The sequence below is a fragment of the Silurus meridionalis genome, chromosome 4 (genome assembly GCF_014805685.1).
Source record: "Silurus meridionalis isolate SWU-2019-XX chromosome 4, ASM1480568v1, whole genome shotgun sequence".
Lineage (NCBI taxonomy): Eukaryota > Metazoa > Chordata > Actinopteri > Siluriformes > Siluridae > Silurus > Silurus meridionalis.
In genome coordinates, this window is record NC_060887.1 from 27102020 (window position 1) to 27123972 (window position 21953).

At 37.7% G+C, this 21953-nt stretch overlaps 1 protein-coding gene and 1 long non-coding RNA gene across 3 annotated transcripts in view; one reads left to right on the forward strand and one right to left on the reverse strand.

Moving 5' to 3' along the window:
- si:dkey-22o22.2 (neural-cadherin) overlaps nt 1-21953 on the forward strand; it is a 111467-nt gene that overhangs the window by 28138 nt on the left and 61376 nt on the right. The gene's annotated exons all lie outside the window — the stretch shown is intronic.
- On the reverse strand, nt 756-4329 carry LOC124384519. Of its 2 annotated transcripts, none has more exons than XR_006925412.1 (3): nt 4181-4329; nt 2639-2671; nt 756-991 (listed from the first exon to the last, which is right to left on the reverse strand). It is a non-coding gene; the product is annotated as an uncharacterized LOC124384519 (long non-coding RNA). The 2 variants fall into 2 exon arrangements; XR_006925411.1 differs by lacking the exon at nt 756-991 and adding an exon at nt 1778-2031.

Consider the following 21953-nt stretch of genomic DNA (forward strand, 5'->3'; position numbering starts at 1 on the left):
CCTCAAAACATGGAGGCTAATGAAAAAGGAGGGTTAGGATGAGCACTCATTTGTCAGAGAGGAGTTCATTTCCATGGCTTTGCCAGGAGTTGACGGAGTCACCTGCCTTCTTGTGAAGACGTGAGCAAGCTCTTGTGTCTGTGCTGATGAGTGATATGAAAGTTCCATACAAAAGCAGATGAAAAATGACACCACCCACAAAAAAAGGACCTACATACCAAAACATCTTTATTGTCCCTTTGTTTAACCAACAACCATCCTCCTCCTGCTGTCTTTTCCTGGGTTCTGTCTTTCTGCACACTCAGCTGTTTCAACACTAAGGTGTTAATAATCAGGCTTTTTCTGGCCCGCTCTTGTTTCCACAGCTTGCCTTCTCTAGTACCATTACGCTCTGCTCTTTGTTAATTGATGTCATATTTCACACTGACATTAGGTTGCATCTCTTCCCTTAGAATTTATATTGTGCTTATCCCCTCTGTCAGCTATTCCCAAAAGTCTGTGCTTCACAAGCAAATTCACTGCCTTGTGCATTCCACAACCTTCTTTATACATGTATAATGCAGGTCCTCTGAAACAAGGTGTCTAATGGCTGTGTAGCTTGAGCCACTGAAACCTGTGCAGTTTAAATGTCAGCCTTTGTCTTGCATGTAAGATTCTATAGAACTCAGACAGGCCGTGATGTTACGCAGGCAGCAGCTTTAATCGAATATGAAACTGTGCTCAGGATACATATAAAATCTCCAGTGACAGGTAAACAGGGAAGATTCTCAGGGTGACATGGGGTGAAGTAGAGCAAAGCATGTTATCGTGCTCCACATGAGCATGGTAGTGTTGTGGTGCTCGGTGTCAGGTGACTGTAGTGGTATTCCTACTTGCCCTCCTTCCACCTGATCCAGGAGCCCTCAGGGGGTTGCATCCGTTTCAGAGGCCAACCATCAGTGCTAACTTCTCCACTTGAGCTCAGCTAAGGCGTGCAGACAGCTACGCCAGCCTGGATACCACGCAAACCATGTTACAGTGGGGGAAAAAAAAGCATGATAGAAAACAATGGAGAAAGCACAGCAGTGCTCTAGTACAGAGTAAACAGAATTGTTGGTGAGGTGCAAGGACAGGGGAGTGGGGTGAACATGCATCAAAGCACCAGCCTGTTTACTTATTGATGTTTTTGCATGACTAGACTTTTAAACTTCTAAATGAAGTGAAGAAAAATATGTGAGCAAAGTCAATAAAAATTATATTCTTTAGATTTTTATGTTAAAAATGTTAAAGTGAAGATCTGCTGTGGCAAACAGTATCTCTTGTCCTTCTACTCTATCTCTTTGTCAGATTATAGCTATGCCTCCTTACACTACTTACAGAATGTATTCAAAAAGCTGCCATAACCTTGTCAAACTGATGTCCTTAACAGGTGATATAAAGCAGCTATTTTATCTTAGAAAGCATTTTATGCAGAGGTGGGATTTAGTTGAATCACTGTACTTAAATCTGATCAGTACTTTGAGTTTTTTTTTTTAACCAAATATCTTGTATACCTCTCTATATTAAAAAAAAACTCTGATTTTAACTTACTAAATTATACCTATTATCATATAGCACTAAAGTGACTTAAGCATTAGACAGTTTAACTGATTTCCTAACAAATCTAAACCTTAACAGAAGTAACAGCCCTTAAAAAGCAGAGGAATAGGTGGAGAAAGAGTTTCACTGTGCTGTATTGTATAAAAATTTTAAAAACTGTCCTTCATCAATTGTACTTGGTCCTGAGTAGCAAAAAAAACACGCCAGTGCAATGCTAGATAGTCTTTTACTATACATTGAAAGTAACCTGAGAAATCACTGTGTATGAAAAGCAAGTCATCAGAAAGCAGGATCAGATGAGGTCATGTGAGGTATGTGAGTATATATGTGTCCAAAGCTGAAGAAACAGCAACAGCAGAAAAGCTGCAGGTGTGGAGACCCAGGATAGAGCACACATAGTCTTTGTTCGTTGACCTAAACAAACACAGATCAGGTCTGCCATCAGATCAGTGTCTGGAAACCAAAGCCACATTTTTCGGGTTAGTGAGATGTGGAGTTGAAGGGCTTGACTGCTGGTGCTGAGAGGCAGGCATTGAAACAGCAGGGTTAACAGCAGGAGAGAGGTGTAATCTGAACCGTGCTCTGCTTGAGTGCAATCAGATTCACAGGATTTGCTTTACTCTTGTGATCTGTCAACTCTGCTGTTAAATATGCGAGTCACCACAGGTCAATAAGACACTTTTGCGAAATTTAAGATTGTGCTAAATGGGTCCAGGATCTTTAACCAAGCCTTTAAGATAAGAAGACAGTTTAAATGCTGTGTCTGACAGGAAAATGACAGTTCAAAGTAGTTCAGTAGTTCATGCAGTTTCCTTTTAGCCCAAAAGCACATTATAATAACACCAAATATTCATCTTGACCAAAAGGATGACTGTAGCTAATTTAAATCTGGAGATTGGTGTTGGTTGGCTTGTTTTCTCCTTGACCTGTCAGCACAACATCTAGACTTGGCTTGAAGTGCTGCTGGAAGAGCTGCTTGTATAAGGAGGCCAGCCGATACACTGAGCCTTGAAAGTCCTGCTGTATATATGCTGTCTTTCACTGAATTGATTGGCCTTACCTTTTGTTGGTGGATGCTGGAGGACACTTTGATCTAGGAAAAATCAGAGATTTGATCTCAATCACATTCATCCTGCAGTGGTTTCTTTTTCTTACAGTCCCATATGAACATCATTTTCTCCTCCCTAACTCTTGCCCTACTTTCCAGTGAAAGCTTGTTTCTCTGTGATTTGTGGGGATAGTGTTCATTCATTATTTGATTCATCCTCCATATCCTTTATCTTGAGCTTACTCCAGGGACAATGCATATGAGTTATGAATGCACCCTTTGATGAACACATGAAAAAATAAAACAAAAATCAGAAATGTTACTGGCAATGCATTAAAGATCTCTGTGAATTCTGTTAAAAATTCACTTTTTTTTCAATAGTAATAATAATAAAAAATAAATAAAAATAAGGCTAATTAGAGTACCAGGTGTTTTTTATTATACATTTTTAACAGTTTTTTGATGTTTTGGTGTAGTGGCATGGTATGCACATACAATCAACAACAAACACTTCACATTTTCTGTAGATCTGTGGCCAATTAAAAAAGTACAACAACATTTATTGTGAAAAGGTGTTTTTTAAAGAAGTGCCTTAAGTGTTCGTCTTTATTTCTTGAACACTTATTTTTCACTGTGAAGGCTAGATCTACTCTAAGTGTGTGACTAGTTTGCAAAGACTCCATTGTGTCCAAAATAACCCACGCATGCAGCGTTTTCAATGCTGCTGTCCCCTCTAACTAAAATACAGCCAGGACCCCACCATTTGTCTGTGACTAAGATTGCTCCTGTCTGACCCAATCAGAAATTGTGCTCTTGTGGCTAAGTGCTTTTACAAGTAAATAAACACATGAGTATTGACATAAGCACACATAAACAGTGGTTAAATAAACATTTACCCAAACAATACACCCACTCCACCACTGATTTCCTCTTGTAATGAGCAACTCTGGCCTGAGGACACGCCCACTGGTGCTGTTTCATATAAGCTGAAATTAGGCTGGTCTTGATGGGCAAAGGGCAAACAGGAAGAAACAGCTTAACCCTGCAGCAATCTGAACCTAACAGCTACAATTCCCCTTTTTTCCTGTAAAAAGGGAGTGAAATCATCTCCTCCTCAGCCATGCTTTTTTTCTCCTTTTCTATCCTTCTTTCCCCTGGTTCTAAACAAAGTAGCATGTGTACTATGAAGATTTGGTTGGCACACATGTATTTCAGTTTTATAATGACTTTCTTCAGTTCATCTCTCTGATGAACCTGGTGTAAAATTCTACAGCAGAGCGTCAGAGTAGCAATTCTTAATGGCCCACTCTTGAAGATGTCTCTTTTTTTATGAATGTGAGTCCTGTTATTTATTCTTGCATATCTGTTGATGTATATTATCAAATGGTTTGACTCCTAGCCACACCATGTATGTGCAGAGCTTCCCTGCTTTTTTTCCCCTGGATATACCAATTCTTTTCACCTGTGAAAAGATATGTAAATAACTATTCAGCTGGCACAGACTTTTGTTTTGAGTGATAGCGGGTATGATAGTGCCCTGCAATGGGTTCCCACCTTATCCAGGGTGTCCCCTGCCTTGTGCCCTGAGTTCTCACGGATAGGATAAGTGGTATGGAAGATTTATGGGAAGTTCAGCATGGACTGAATCAGAACAATAAAGCCAGACCAAAGAAGAGCGCTCCCACCTGTTCCCACAGACTCTGTTTGCTAATTCTGCTCACTCATGCAGCTGCTTGCTCAAAACTAATTACTGTTATGAAGTCAGGTTCTTTAAAATCTAAACTAATTAACAGAGGTGTCAAAAGTATACACGTCCTTTACTTACATAGAAGTACAGATACTCATGTTTTAAAATACTCTGGTACAAGTTGAAGTACTGACTATACTTTTTTACTCGGGTTAAAGTAAAGAAGTTTGGAATGCACTTAAGTAAAATGTAGCCTTTACTACTACATGTTTTAATGTCATGCTGGTAACTGAACCTCACATCAAATTAATAGAGTTAACTCATGATTAATCGCAACCTGTCAACCTTTAGCTGTTCTAAATGTTCCTTAAATTAATACTTTTTAAGTTTTTAATACTCTAATCAACATAGGCATGGACAAATATGGATGCTTTATGCAAATGTTTGTTTATTATAATTGAAACCAGACTGAACATAGAGCATGAAAACAAAATATTCTTGTAAATGTTTGAAAGTAATTATGGTGTTTTAAATTAAATCATCATCAGGATACCAAACAGAACTTTTGCTATGTTTCCACACGGATGATTAATGAGGTGATACTGAAAAAACTGTACCTCTTCTTACTTTCATACAAATTATATAATTAGAGAGTTTTTGCTTTCGTAACTGTTTAAATTGGTTAATTAAGAATTAGACAATTTCGAGCTTTCTACACATATATTTATGATGTCTGTAAGGTAAGTATTAACTGAGATTTAAGTTTAAAGCACAGAGTAATTTAAGTTAGTTTCGGCGTTGCTGATTTGAGACTTGAGACTGGTGGTCTACTAATTTAAAAAAAAATCGTTGGAGTTTATTTATTCTTTTATATCTGAGTAAAGAAAGGTTTTAATTTTGACTATCTATTATTTTATTTATATTTAAAATTACTGAATACTGAATTGATCGCAATAAAATTTGTGACGTTAAAATGAATTTGTGTTAATGCTTTTTGACAGCCCTAAATAATATATCAATACAAAACAAATAAAAAATGTTGTTACCTATTGAATGTATCCAGGCTAAACATCCACCATATAGAACACAAGCAGAAAAAAGAGGATGATGATCAGGTGATCAGGAATATCTCCGTTCTCAGTCATGTTTACATCCTCTGTCTCATCATAATTGTTGTTGCCTTCTGCCTTTCTCTTTGTTGGCTTCGTAAACTAGTCTAAGTCTGTGGTGTGTGAGAGCCAGGAAATGATACACCAGTGGTAGATTGAAAAAGCTGCGCAAAGACAGGAAACAGATTGATGGGATGAAAACGGCGCTCAGTGAGAAGAAAAAAATGGACCTTTCACCAAATATATTACAACTTAAGTAATGAATCTGGTTTGAAAATGTAAGAAAAAGAAAGTACAGATATTTGTGTCGAAAATTTAATGAGTGATAGTAAAATGTTGTCCAAAAAATCATGTAGTAATGTACTGATACCAGAAAAGGCTACTTAATTACAGTAACAAAGTATTTGTACTTCATTACTTCCCACCTCTGCTAATTAATAATTGAAACTACAGTGATAAATGAGCCATGTGTAAACAAGCTGCAATGTGAAATATGCTCTCATGGTAATGATAGATGCCTTTGTCCTGTGAGCTTTGTGTATGACTGTCTTCTCCACCCATACGAAACTGCCCATTCCATCGAGAGTGTCCCAATGTCCACCACTAGTGTCAGGCTAGTCTGTTGTTAGAGATTGTCTATGACTGCAGTCTTTTGATCATCAGATCAGTATCTGAACCTGCCTGGCCCTTTGCCATGATGTTGAATGCATTTCTGCTGTGCAGCTGTCTCTCGCATCTTAGATCAGAGATTTGGATTTAACTCTCATACTGAAGCAAGTGTGGATCTGATTTATCACCACACTGCGAGCACACAGCTGCTGCCCGCTTCCCTGTGGGGAGAAACTTTTACAGCAATGTGAACTTTATTAGGAAACATCGGTTTATTTATCAAAGACCTTGGAGGAGTTCTGAAACTTGAGCTTTAATATGTTTGTTATTAGTGCTGGGTCAGAGAAGAAAGGAGAAAAGCAGGAAAGAGAAAAACAAGAAAGTGAAGCATAGAGAAGAAGGTGGTTCTGGGAAGAGAATTCAGGGCTAAGGCTGGACAAGCACAGGCATGTGTGTGTGTGTGTGTGTGTGTGTGTGTGTGTGTGTGTGTGTGTGTGTGGTGAAATTTCTGCTGCTACAAGGTTGTATAGTCATATGATATGGTTATCATTACATGCTGAAAGAAAAAAATGTCTATTCAGTATTTTGACTTTTGCTGATAGATAGATAGATAGATAGACAGACAGACAGACAGACAGACAGACAGACAGACAGACAGACAGATAGATAGATGGATAGATTTTCATACTATGTGTACATAATCTTTGTACACAATTCTAATGTATAATAAATAACTGGAAAAAAATGAATTTAAATTACTGGGGAAAATACAAAAAAAATTAATACAAAATAAAAAACACAGGAAATCTGTAATTTAACCAATATTTTTAAGTGTATGTATGTCATTGAATAACATGGGAAATTCTCGATTCTTATTAATGACTTAGGTTTCTGAAACTGAACTGAAAATGAAGGCATATAAATGGTGTTCTCTTTTAAACATTGAAACTTCATTGAAATATATATACAGTATATGCATATCTGGTTGCAAATTGCATATTGCTTTTAATTCCTTACACACAGATACACATACACATACATCTGGCATGTTTTCTTCACTATTCTTAAAAGACACACTCTGCTGGAGTTGTGTCATTAGGCTGAGCACGCTGCAGCATGCGTCTCTGAAAGATGAGGATTTATAACTGCACATGTAATTGATTTCATACTGAAAATTCTGGAGGAAAGCTGCTTATGTGCTTCTTCTGTTTGTTTAGAAGGGAAAATCAAATACTGTCCCAAATAATTACAGCTGCTGTTTCCTAACAACCCAACATAGCTTCTTGCCTTCCCATCACAGAAATCTTGCTTCCTGATTTTCCACTGCCAATTAAGCACTGGTCCAAAATACCAGACATTTTAACAGGATTAACTCAGCGAGTTTAAGAGGTAGAGGAAATGATTAGTTCTATTAACATTAATCAGGTTAACCACTATGCCTCATTATGAAACCTGACTCGTACTCCCTCCATCACCTCTCTCTCTCTCTCTCTCTCTCTCTCTCTCTCTCTCTCTCTTTCCCACTTGCTTTGGTCTTGTCTTTTTCCTTCTTAAAATTCTGCTTGAACATACAAGAAACATATTGCATCACTCTGTGCTAGATCTAATCAGTAAGTCGGTATCAATAAGTTTAAAAGTGAGTGTTGTCGGTTTGGGAAAGTGTGCAGAAAAAATTTCAAATGTTTAAACATTTAGATTCTAATACAATTGCACATTTAGAGCTTGGAGACACCTTCATCAGTCTACTTAGTATTTATGTAAACTATTTTAAAGGATAATCAAAGTTGCCAGTCTTCTCTCAGTCAATATCCAACATAAATACCTCTGTCATCTCAGTTACATTTGTTTTCTTAGTAGATAATAGGTACAGATAAGTTTGAAACAGATTTTAATAGCTACTTTTATGTACTTTTCTGCAAAAGTCAATCTATACAATCCATATCGTTTGCCAGACTAATCATTACAGAGTATGTGGGGGTGTGTATGGTTATTCAAACAATGCAAGAATAATGGCTGAAAAAAATCCACATAAAAGTCACAGCAATGTATTACAGCATGAGCTAAAGAGAAGAAACATGAAATGTTTTCATGAAAACATTAAAGAGAAAATTCCAATTTGAGACAGGCTGAATTTAATTTGGGGATTCCTAAAGACTTGGATTAATAATGTTTCAACATGGCAAGCTGGACACGAATAAATCCAATAAAATCTCTGTAATCCAGTTCGCCTGGATGAGGCCATCACCTCTGGGATATCCCAAAAATAAAATCTCTAATCTGGGGCTTGTGTCCTGCTGCTGGTGTAGTGGCAAAGCAGATGCAATAGGCTTGCTAGTATTTATATTACTTTTATATACATATAAGGTCTAAACCGCCACTTTTTTCATGTTTGTTGTATAGACAGATCAGTAAAAGAGTGTAGGAAATTAGAGTGAATATGGTGTATACGGTTATTAACAAGATGATTGACATTTGCACTGTTTATATCACCTTCATTCACACATAAGCTTTTAGTGGCTGCCCATTTAGAATTTCTAAAGCTTTAATCTATCTTTCCTGCCCTCTTTGTCCCTCATGTAATGGCACTCATTCTGTGAGCAGAGCTATTTTGGCCTTTGGCCCCTGTCTGTCAATCATTCTTTAGAACAAGAGATGAGCATGAAGACTGGGCTAATAACCATAACTGTGAGATGACAGAGGGACAGACAGGTCTCACCTTCATTCACCCCCTGTGATAAGAGAAGATACAGGAGAGCAGTCCTGAGCATGGCTATCAATCACCAGTGAACATTCACAGTAGTGCATGTATCCGTAAAAACAAAAGTCATATGCTACAAATACTGGAAGTTCTAAATAATTAAGCTAGAAAAATCATATATTCACCATTAAATTTGTGAAAGTTCTAAAGTGCTTGCAGTCACTTTCTAGTTAACCAGCTCTTTACCATCAGTATTAATAAATGTATATATTTATTAATATTAATATTTAAAAATTATAAATTTAGTGTATAAAAATAAAGTAAAAGCATGTAATTTGCCAAGATCATTCTTTGTAACATAACTCAAATAATTTTGCCTAAATGTATGACAGGGTAGATATCTAGTTAAATACAATGATTCTAGTATCAGTCTCTAATGCTGATGAATTTTTTGCATAATAAAGGTAACAATATGATTCCCTTACCCCCACCTGTGCTTATGTACACTATATTCCAATGGGAAAAAAATTATAAACACTGTAAAATTTTTTAGAGCATTTTGATTTATTTATTTATTTTGAAATATTTCATGGCATTGTGTGGGATATAATATTTATCCAACTAATACAAAACCAGTGAAAAAATGTTCTTGATTAAACTTTCTTTCGGCTTCTCCCGTTAGGGTTCGCCACAGCGGACCATCCGCATGTTTGATTTGGCACATGTTTTTACGCTGGATGCCCTTTCTAAGGCAACCCTCCCCATTTATCCGGGCTTGGGACCGGCACTAAGGCTTGTGCAACCTTAATGGCTGGGGTTGGTTCCCTGACCGGGGCTCGAACCTGGGCCACAGGGGTTAGAGCGCCGCATCCTAACCACTAGACCACCAGGGAACAAAATCTTTTCTTGATTAATCTATTTAAATTAGTAGGTTTTTTGTTGTTTTTGGAATGTAATGTTAAAGCATGTGTGTTCTTTTCTATGGCTAATGGATGGCAGAAAATGTGGTGATGCTAGCAGTGTATCCAGCCACTGCCTTGCCCCTTTCCCTTCTTAACATTTAGTTATATTGACACTGAGTGAGTCTGTGTGTCTCCTTTAGGGGCATTTTCTTGACATAACACCTCTTTTTGAGCTGCAGAATATACTGGTGCCCACAGTGGGCAAATTTCAGCTCCTACTGTACCCTGCAATATTACTAGCTAAAACACAAAAGGTTTTGCCCTCCACTTAATTGAAAGAATTAAAAGCATTGTTTTCACTTGATAGCCATGCCTGACAGATGAATGCTCACCTGAATAGATTTTAGCTTCTGACTAATTAGTTTCAGGGGGTAAACCCAGATCATGAGGGCCTCAAATATAATTGGTGGAACAGAGAGCATGGATATCAGCATTAAAGGAAACAAATGGTTCTGTAGTCCCCAGAAATGGTACTGAAATTCTAAATAATATGAGGTCAGGGTTGAAACTGGGACTATTTAAAATACATTGAAAACTGCACAATGAGCTCTCTTTTTCAGTCATGAGCTTAGGGGTTGCTGTGGGGAGCTTTGCATGTTGCTCCTGTTTTTGAAAAATATTTTTTAAAATATTATATTGAGCCTTCCGGCTTCTTCACATCAGATTGCCAATCACAACATGCTGTGCTAAAAGGCAGCAGAAGAGAGAAAGACAGAGATTGAGGAAGAGATGATTTTGAAGCTGCTCTGTGGGGTGGGGGAGAGTGTGTGATGCAAGGCCAATGGCTAAGTCTGAAATACCCCTCTGGCCAAACTTGGACTCTGGTTCTAAACTCAAACACCCCCATCTTTCCCTGCACCCTACACTCAGTCCCTCTTCACTCACTCCTCTTCCTGCTTTTTCTATTATTCCAAGCTTGTTGTGCTGCCGGTGTTTCCGACGGCAAACACACATCAATCATTGCTAATCCCTCTCTCTGTAGAATGAAGATAAATAACAGCCTCTCTCCCTCTCTTTCCTCTTTTACTGTAATAAATGCAAAATGAAGTGTGGCATCTGAGGGGCTTTTGGCAAAATCTGAAGGCCTATTACATTTATTTTTAAACTAATATGCAAATGTATTTCCCCAACATGAAATTTATAGTATACACTAAGATGAGCAGGACTACAAAACTGAGCTGTATTTCAGCAAACAAACATTTGAGCTCAGAGGGAGTACAGAAATATCCAGTTGGACCATAAATTGCTCTTGCATATGTAAACAAAATCTTTTTTTTTTTTCGTTTTCATTTCATTATGCTAAAATTGTCAGTGTTTTTTTAGCTTTACATTTTTGAGAGTTATGAGAGTCTAATTGATAGGAGAGAGCTGGGTAAAGGAGGAGTTGGGCATCATTTAATCATTAAGACTGTTTTTGTTAGGACACTTATGACCTTCACGGAGGTGTTGAATATTAATAGAGTGAATAATAAAACTTAGGAGAGCACTAATGGGCTAGTTCTAGGACCTGGAGACCTCTTCAAGAGCAATTCTCTCTTTTTTTCACTTTCAGTGTTTCACCACTTCTCCTTCCTCTCAATCCCATTTTCTCCCTTGCATGGAAAATCAGTTGAGTTAAATTAGAATATATTAGTACCACCTACGAGTGGAAATAATACTTGAAAATAATAGTGGAATCATAGTGGAAATCTCTCGAAAGGACAGATTGTTGAAAAAAAAAAGCCCTTTTTTGTATGGTGGCCATAAATGTGATCATATCCCCCATACAGCTTAAACCCCCTACCCCTTTCACACTCATACAGTTTTCTGTCTTGGGAAAATAATTAAAGGGGTACGCCAACAAAGTGGGCATTTAACCACAGCAGGGTGTAGTTTGTCTAGGATGGCTGTGTCTTGCTGTGGAGGCATAATGGACCAGACCCTTTGAATGCCTCTATAGCGCTATGAAACAACAAAGCTGGTAAAAAAAAAGTCTAGCACATGGCAGGAATTGGGCATGAAAAATAGTAAGTAGGGCTCTAATGCTGATTGATGGCTGAGAAAAGTAGATAGTATTTAAGGATTTATCAATGCCATACACACCAGTGCAGGCAGGTGGGCTTTTTTTTATTCAGACACTCACTCACACTATGTAAAGTGGTAATAGTTGATCCACAATGCTCTTATCTTCTTCATAGAGATATGCCTCTAAATTATTCATAAAGCACTGTGCAAGGATTTTTACCCTTTTATAATCTCTGGTCAACAGTGTGAAGTACAGTAATGCTGGTGTTAGCTGGGAAGATACTGTTTTATTAATTCAACACATTATTGAAGACATGATTAACACATCAAATGTACAGTTTGAAGAAAAAGCACCATTAGTTTAAAGCTATGTATCACCGCCTCTCATCACCCGTCCTTCCCTGGCACTCATCCTCATGCTTTGTCTCTCTCTGTGCTTTAGCTATGCTCGAGCACTATAATGCTAAATGTCCTCACCCTGCTTGGTGTGATTGAATTGCAAATGCCCATTATGCCAGCAAGCAGTCCTCCACCTGTCCATGTCTCCCCACAGATGGGGATGCAGACTTGCTCTTTTGTTCAATAGATCGAAGCAATGCTGGGCATCAAACTCTGAAAAAAGAGAGGCAACATCTCAGCATTAGGGTTTAAGGAAGGTTTTATATGTAATTTTGTTTAACATGTTTAATAGGCACTAAGGATAGAAATTGTTGGAATATGTGTGCCTCAAATACATAAGTATGTTATGTTCCTGTTTTGAAGATACCGTGTAATAGACCTACTGTACATACTTTTAGTACAGAGTCTTTCTATACAGGATAATTTCATGATTCTTGCATGATTCAGTAAGATAACACAATCATTGGCTTTTGCTTAAAATATAAATGCTTGTACATAGATAGGATGAGCATGATTTGAAGGTGTTTATGTTGTTTTTGATGTTTATGTAGATGTTTAGAAGAGCTTTAAGAACAAGTGGGTCTAGCAGGACCCTTCACAGAAACCATGATATTTTGGGGGAATTTACCATTTTTAGGCCTGTTTTTTCCAAAGAAATCAGCCATCATTTTAGGACCGAATATGAATATGTTTTTTTCTTCAGAAATTGAAGCGCCAGTAGAGCTAAATGACATACTGAACATTGCTGATTGGTGAATTGCAAGCTTCAATTATTATAGTAAGTTTTATATTAAAATCAGTACAGCATGACAGCAGAACATTTTGGTGGGTAAATTTTAGACTTTAGTTGTCACACCGTTGTAAAGATATTTTTAAAACGTAACTTTATTTTTACATTGTATGCATAATTAGATTTTTTTGTGCCTTTTTTGGATTCACTGTCAGATTGTGTTGCTTGTGTTAAGGTCACGTGTTCATCACTGACAGAATTTCAATGCAATAAATGACCATTTCTTCTTGAGCATAGTTCTGGAAATATTTAGTTCTTTAAAAAGTTCCATATTCTCAGTGGGTGCACACTCACAGCTAATGATACAGCTCAGTATATAACAAGCTGAAGCAGTTAGTTTAGTTTAAACAGTGATACTGGTGTTCAGGATTCAGAAAGAGTCTTTTTAAGACTCATCATTGCAGGTTTTTGGGCCATGAGAAAAGAGAGTGTGAAAGAGAAGGTCTTCTTTTGAGCTCCTCTCCTTTCATGCCAATATAAAGAAGAGACATGAAGTGAATTGAAGCCTGCCTGCTGCACTGCACTGTCTTTCCCAATCACAGATATTTAAGTGCTGCTGCACACCAGGATCCATTCTTACACATATTTATGGTCTCTATTAACTACAAGTGCTCAATGCAAAACAGTTCTCTTTGCCTGTTTAAATCTTTTCAAATCATAAAAAAAACCTAGCAGTGTACCACCTATACCTAGCATGTGTATTGTGTATAAGAGGGTTTACATAGTTTAGAGTTGGCTTGGTGGATAAGCTACATGAGAGCAAAAGAAAGGAATGGGAGAGTAAAGTAAACAGGTTTATCATTGAAGAGAGAAGCAGAGAGCTGCAGTGAACGGTTTGTCCTTATCAAAAGCGTTTTCCAGAGAGAGCTGAGACCTTAAATAGGTGAAAGAGGCATGGGTTTTTCGATTAGTGCCTCACCATGACTCCAATCTCACGAGGAACACCCTGAACGATTCAAATATCACTAAGTGTGAGCCACGGTGAGGATATTTTAAAAATTGGTAAAGAGAAATGAAGATGAAGAAATCGTGTAGAAAAGATGAGAGTGAGGTTGGAGAGAAGAGCACAGAGCAGGAGTGATTGTAGAATACCAGCAGGCGCTCTCTTAATCACACCCTAACTCCCAGAGTGAGCACTCCAGACTAATCCTCAAATCTCTACAGGCTTCTGCCTCGTAGTCACTGCAGTTCCGTTCATGGTAAAAGAGAAAGTAATGGTGAGAAAATAGGAGAAAGTAGGGAACTAAGTTTAAATTGAAGCAAGACTTGACTTTCCCATTGCTCTACTCTCCCAGTGGAGGAGACACCATTGTAGAGATTAGATTAGATTTACGGATTCTTTATAATGTTCTTAGGCTTCTGTCTATGAGTAGTCTCTGCATGAAAAAATTTCCCAACCACCCACCTTTAAGCATGGTCCTTTTATTCCACTGATTTTGGTTGCCATGTTTTTAAACAAAGGGACAAATCTTTCATTTGATTACTAGGCCATGTATTTTTTCTTCAAGGATGTGATTGTGTGTGAATGAAAGAAAAAAGAGGAAGGGGTCGTGTTTTGTCTGCAAGCTTATATAAAAGGTGGGTTAAATGCCTTTGTACTTGGGTTAGTGCAGGTCTTGTTTCTCCTAAGACTGAGAAAAAAGTGTCCGAGGTCCTAATTTGTGCCACAACTGTAGGTGTTCTCTCTTTTGTGTTTAGCTCACACAGAACCTCCGCTTTCTTCTATATCTCCTTGTGTTTGAAAACATTGGCATTCATCAGGCTGTGTGTCTGTGTGTTTGTGTGGACTGGCTCAGCAGGACAGTCCCTGTCCCAACCAGCCCTGGGCACCATTTCTTTACACATCTACTTGAGTGGAAAATGTGGTAGTGCTGGATTTATTTCATCTGAATAGCATTGGGAGAATAAGCATTAGGGTCTGAGAGAACCCCGCAGAGAGGCCAGGCCTGAATGAAAGCTCAAAACCTCCCAAATGATCAGGAAATCAGACTGGAAATTGGATTTCTGGAAATCAGAAATCTGGAAATATGAAAGCTGATAAACCTGTGGACAAGTATACTCTTCTCCGGTACACCCCTTTTTCATAGAAAGGTAGAAATTCTGTTTGCACATGAATATTAAAGGTCTCTGTGCCTTTTTTAGTTTAACAACCTAAGGTTAAATACACATTTTATTCATACGCACACACACACACACATTCAGGCGTCTTTCTCTGTGAGAAACTTATGTCTGTGTAGTGTGTTTTTGTGTGCATACATCAGAGACAGCTTGTCCTGAGGACTACAGGACTGACAGATGGGCCAATTTTGAGTTTTTACCCACCACAAATGTTTCAGTATTGCCAGTGGTCTTCTTTGCTACAGACTACTTCTTAGGTAAACATGAAGGCTGGTGATTGCACAGATAGACATCAAGACTAGGGCTCAACCCCATGCTTTTTGTTTTTTGTGGAATTTTATAAGAAATCGCATGACTTTAATTATTACTAAACCATGACCCGTGTGCATAAAATTTTAATACTTTTATTTTAAATTTGTGAGTTATTTATAATTTACGTGACAGTTTTCATGTTTTTGGTTGGGCTCTTTCCTTTAGGGCTTTGAAGTGCAATGTCTGTGTTTGATGACAAAAGCCACATCTGAAACTCCACTCACCATCATGTTGTAAATATGAAGACTGGTGATTTATTAGTGTTTTCTATAAAGTTAATAAGTGTTTTGAAAAGAATGGAGAGAAATATGGCTGCTGTAGAATGACCTTGTGAAAGCCACCCTCCTTCTCCTCCTTTTTCTCTCACTTTTAGATTGGTTTCAAGGGTTTAAAGCATAAAGCTTATTTTTATGCATGGTTGGTAATGTTAAGCTTATCTATTTTTTTATTAATCTTGCATCTCATGTCTTTTATGTCCTAAAGGGACTGGAAACATGGTGGCTTGCTACTTTAAATTTTACTTGATGTTTTTTAATGACACAGCATGGTGAGCACTCAGGGCTTTTTGGAACTTATTCAGTAAGTTTTGCATCATCTAGCATAGCATATAGAAATATATAAATTAGCTTGGCTATGTCTGCAACTCTACAGTTGCTTATTTGAGTGTATAATAGTAAGCAAAAGCAGAATTACATGATCAGGTGGATTTAGATTTTTCTTTAATATTGTAGTGTGTTTTTTTATTTATCTTTTGCTAATTGTTGTTTGTTGTTTTGTGTATGTTGCCAACTATGTCATGTTTGCAGATGATATTATGATTTGTGGTGAGAGTAGGAAGCAGGTTGAGAAGAGCCTGGAGAGGTGGAGGTATGTGCTTGAAAGAAGGGAATGAAAGTCAGTAAGAGTAAGACAGAGTACATTGCAAGGAGAAGAGGTGGTGAAGGTGGATGAGTTTAGGTACCTGGGGTCAACAGGGCAAAGTTATGGAGAGTGTGTTAGGGAAGTGAAGAAAATCTGCAAGCGTGAAAGGGAAAGTTTATAGGACTGTGGTGAGACCTGCGATGTTGTATGCTTTAGAGACAGTGGCATTGAGTAAAAGACCTGGAGGTAGCAGAGCGAAAGATGTTGAGATTTTCATTGGGAGTGACAAGGATGTACAGAATTAGAAATGATTTTATTAGAGGGACGTTTTATAGACAAAGTCAGAGAGGTTCAATTGAGATGATTTGGACATGTGCAGAGGAGGGACATTGGGTATATCAGTAGGAGAATGCTGAGGATGGAGTGGCCATTTTGTGCAAGACCTCTAGTAATAGACACCCATATACGGCTTCTAACCTGTTTGCTGGAATACTTAGTTACATAACAGAAGCATTATTTTTCATATGTTTAACAAAGGCAAGTATTCAGACAGGCTAACAGAGATAGGAAAGAGGATCTGCAGCAGGTTGATGTTTGGTAAAGAGAAAAGCTTGATTTACTGACCAAATTTGAGCGCCCTTATTGTTCAGCAGAGGCCAATTGGAAATGTTTCCCCCTGGTCCCCAATCCAATAAAACCTGTCAAACTCCATCTTCATAATTGAGTTTCTGTAAAAGACAAACATAAAGCTCCTGCTTTAGAAGCAGGCAGAATTTTTATTTTCTTTATTTCTTTTTTTTACTGGGATTTGCCTTCATTCTACCTCTGGTGTGATTGATTCACCTCCCTAAGAATCGAGGCAAAATGAGATAGCTGAGTTTGACTGATCCAGAAACCAGCTGTGAGCCTAATTCTCAGCTCAACCAGCATCACACTTCTACCACTGAGATAGGAAATATTAGCTTATCAAAATAGATGTGATTTTCATATGAAAGGTATAGTATATCACACCATACAGTATATCATTCTGCTTGATACAAATACAGTATACAGTAACAATCTGATAATGATATAAAATGTAAATGTTACTAGGTTGTAAAATATGTTGACTCTTAATATAACTTTATGCATTTATATTTATGTTTATGACATCTTGCAGAAGTGTTTGGTTTTCTGTATAAAAAGACCCCATCTCCTTATGCTAGTACAATAAAGTCTAAATATATCAGAATGCTAAGAACAGAAATAGGAATCAGTCATGATAGCACTGTAGACATACAATTCACTTTCATTTACGTGAATGAGAAAACATATTAATGCCTGTCCATTGTGTGGGTACAATGTATCAATCAGAATTTCACTATTAGATGACCCTGTAAACAAGCAACTGAGTTTTAAATCATTAAAATATATAGTTTTTGAGCCTTATCACTGACTTGAATCTGCTGAGCTAAATTACTTGCTGAGATTCACTCACCACATTGGTTTCTCAGGCTTGCCAAAAGTGCAGTTTAATCATGCTGCCATTCAAAGCAGACAACAGTTTAGAAAATATGCCACATCTAAATTCATAAATGCTATTTTGTGTTAGTTTACTAGCAACCACCTTTATATTAAAAAAAGTATTCTTTTTCACACCCTGTCAAACACAGGGTACTACTGTATGTATGAGCACTGACAAAATGAGCTCTAACCGGCTTAATTCATCCTGCAAGCATGGGAGAAACTTTTGGTTTTGACCAAAAGGTTCAACTGACTCAAGGAATACTGATCAGGTTGATCTATACTGATTCAGCTGCATAAAATGCACACTAATACTACAATTTGTGAATGTTTAACACAAACAAACGTAATGTATACCCCTTTTACAAATTAAGGCTTGTTCATTATAGGTGTGTATGGAAAATAAGTTCTTTAATTTCTAAATGTTCAGTTTTGCAGTTTTGAAAGCCCAAAGATTGATACTGAAAAATGAGATGACAGGACATCCCATTGACTAATACTAATTAAACATTGGATCTACTTGTCTACAATAATAGGAATGCAGCTGACTCAAGACAAGTTCGATTTAAGATGATGTCACATAATGACACAATGATGTGCACTAGATCCTGCTCCCTGCTGTTTCCTGGTTATGTGTTGTCAAGATTTTGAATAATTGCAAGACAAAACAGAGAGAGAGAGAGAGAGAGAGAGAGAGAGAGAGAGTGTGTGTGTGTGTGTGTGTGTGTGTGTGTGTGTGTCTGTGTGTGTGTGAGAGAGAGAGAGAGAGAGAGAGAGAGAGAGAGAGAGAAATGTGGACAGGCAACTGGGCTTCTCTGTGTGCTGACACTGGTATTTACCATTAACTGGTCATAACATTCATCTATAGAGCTTTTTCTTTTGCTACACACACACACACACACACACACACACACACACACACACACACACACACACACACACACACACACAAAGCCTCTGGTAGAGTTTCAGAGCAGTCCTGTTTTTGCCACTGACGAAGAACTTAAGAACATATTGGCAGATGCACTTCTCTTACATCCAGCAGACACAAATAATTGTTGCTCAGTGCGGCTTTAATGGTATCAGTAACAATTTATCCCATTGACAAAATACAATGATATACAAGCACTTTTACAACTTAAACATGGAGTTCATAATTGCCAAACCTGTTCTTAGACCAACAGCATCATATACATGATTTCTAGATAAGTAAACATGCAAAAATAATAATAATAATAATTGTCAATGATAATTTTTACTAATAATTGTATCTAGCATTGTAATTAAATCACTTCTTTAAATCAGACTTTGGTGTACATAGTTCTGGCCTAGAATTTGTCTTCACCGTAAGAGTAAGATCAGAGCTGCTCAACACTTTCTTTCTCAAAGGTTCTCTCACAGGGTATCTGCAGTTTCAATAGAGGTTGGTGAGGGAAAGAAGACGGATGGTCACTGTATATATACACTCACCGGCCACTTTATTAGGTACACCTTACTAGTACCGGGTTGGACCCCCTTTTGCCTTCAGAACTGCCTTAATCCTTCGTGGCATAGATTCAACAAGGTACTGGAAACATTTCTCAGAGATTTTGGTCCATATTGACATGAGAGGATCACGCAGTTGCTGCAGATTTGTCGGCTGCACATCCATGATGCGAATCTCCCGTTCCACCACATCATAAAGGTGCTCTATTGGATTGAGATCTGGTGATTGTGGAGGCCATTTGAGTACAGTGAACTCATTGTCATTTTCAAGAAACCAGTCTGAGATGATTCGCGCTTTATGACATGGCGCGTTATCCTGCTGGAAGTAGCCATCAGAAGATGGGTACACTGTGGTCATAAAGGTATAGACATGGTCAGCAACAATACTCAGGTAGGCTGTGGCATTGACACGATGCTCAATTGGTACTAATGGGCCCAAAGTGTGCCAAGAAAATATCCCCCACACCATTACACCACCACCACCAGCCTGAACTGTTGATACAAGGCAGAATGGATCCATGCATCTTGTTGACGCCAAATTCTGACCCTACCATCCGAATGTCGCAGCAGATATCGAGACTCATCAGACCAGGCAACATTTTTCAATTCTTCTATTGTCCAATTTTGGTGAGCCTGTGCGAATTGTAGCCTCAGTTTCCTGTTCTTAGCTGTCCGGAGTAGCACCCGGTGTGGTCTTCTGCTGCTGTAGCCCATCCGCCTCAAAGTTCGATGTGTTGTGCATTCAGAGATGCTCTTCTGCATACCCTGGTTGTAACAAGTGGTTATTTGAGTTACTGTTGCCTTTCTATCAGCTTGAACCAGTCTGGCCAGTCTTCTCTGACCTCTGGCATCAGGCATTTGCGCCCACAGAACTGCCGCTCACTGGATATTTTCTCTTTTTCGGACCATTCTCTGTAAACCCTAGAGATGGTTGTGTGTGAAAATCCCCGTAGATCAGCAGCTTCTGAAATATTTAGACCAGCCCGTCTGGCACCAACAACCATGCCATGTTCAGTCACTTAAATCACCTTCCTTCCCCATTCTGACGCTCGGTTTGAACTGCAGCAGATCGTCTTGACCATGTCTACATGCCTAAATGCATTGAGTTGCTGCCATGTGATTGGCTGATTAGAAATTTGCCTTAAACGAGCAGTTGGACAGGTGTACCTAATAAAGTGGCCGGTGAAGGTGTGTGTATGTATGTATGTATGTATATATATATATATATATATATATATATATATATATATATATATATATATATATATATATATATATATATGTGTTGCATATATGATACGATGTGTTATATATATATATATATATATATATATATATATATATATATATATATATATATATATATATATATATATATATGATGTGATGCATTTAAGCAAACACCACAGAACTACATGTGAACTTGTATAAGGGAGAGAATGACAGAACAGTGCAGTTTGCTTTATATACATATCAATCACTTAAAAGTACAGGCTTTTCTAAATATAAATATTTTATCTAATTTGCATGTTTCTCAAATAGAGCATTTGAAGTATTTTTTTTTATATGATCTATTTCATTATCACTCATAGCTGTCCAACTTTATCAAAAGTTGATATTAACTGTCTGACAAAGTAACACAGCGATTTTTTTTTTTTATAGTTTTATATTTAAACATTTTTAATTGAGTTAAAAAAAAGATTTTATGAGTTATCACTAGCTTTAGAGCTAAATATCAATATATTCATCAAAGCTCATTTCCTATACACTTAAAGTGAAAAAAAATAAAGTGACCTGCTGTGATACTGAAAAGTCAGTAGAAGCCTTACTCGTTTAAAGATGATGTGATGCATTTAAGCAAACACTACAGAACTACATGTGCACTTGTATAAGGGAGAGAATGACAGAACAGTGCAGTTTGCTTTTTTGTGTTGGATTGTCGATGCACAGCTGTCTCCGGATTCATTTTATTGAGTAGAGCTGCAGGTCCACAAACAGCCTAGGGCCTTTCAATCAAATCTCAGCCAGTAAAAAGAATTGAAGATAAATAGGGAGAGAAACCACATCAGTAAGAAGGAGCGATCCTACAGCTGTGCGGTTGCATTCATTTGACATGTTCTTCCTCTTCAGTGAAGGTCAGAAGGGGTTTTTGTTTTTTCATAATGCTTGTTTTAGTGATTGTTTTAGAAATGACAGGGTATGAAATATACATCATGCTTGAATTTCAGTACAAGAGGAAGGAGAGTAAAGCTGAATTTGTAAGAGACAAGGTCGGTTTTTGCATCTGTGTCCATACGTACGTTTTACAAAGATATCAGCTTAAAAGCTATAGGCCATTGAAAACATAATTTTATAGCTTTTCTGTCCCTATCTCCTGCTCCTTCTTTTTCTCCTCTCTCTCTCTCTCTCTCTCTCTCTCTCTGTCTGTCTTTCTTGTTCGCCTGCTCTCTGTCTCTTTTAACTCTCCTCAATCATTGGTTTGAGAAATGGTCTAATTAACCTGCACAGAGTGTTGTAAATGGCTGAAGCCCCACGTTTGTCATTGTGTGCATTTTTCTTTGCTCAAATGTGTCCCATGGTTTTATTACAATCACTAATTCAAAATTGTGGAGTGTGTGTGTGTGGGTATGTGCATGTTTGTGTGTCTGCTGGTGAGTGCAGTTAAGGACAATAAAAAAAAGCTGCAGTGTGTGTGTTTGTGTGTGTGCGTGTGAGTGCGTGTGTGAGTGCGTGTGCGTGTCCTTTTTAAAAGACCAAATGTCCCAATTATGATAGTCATGCAGCATGGTT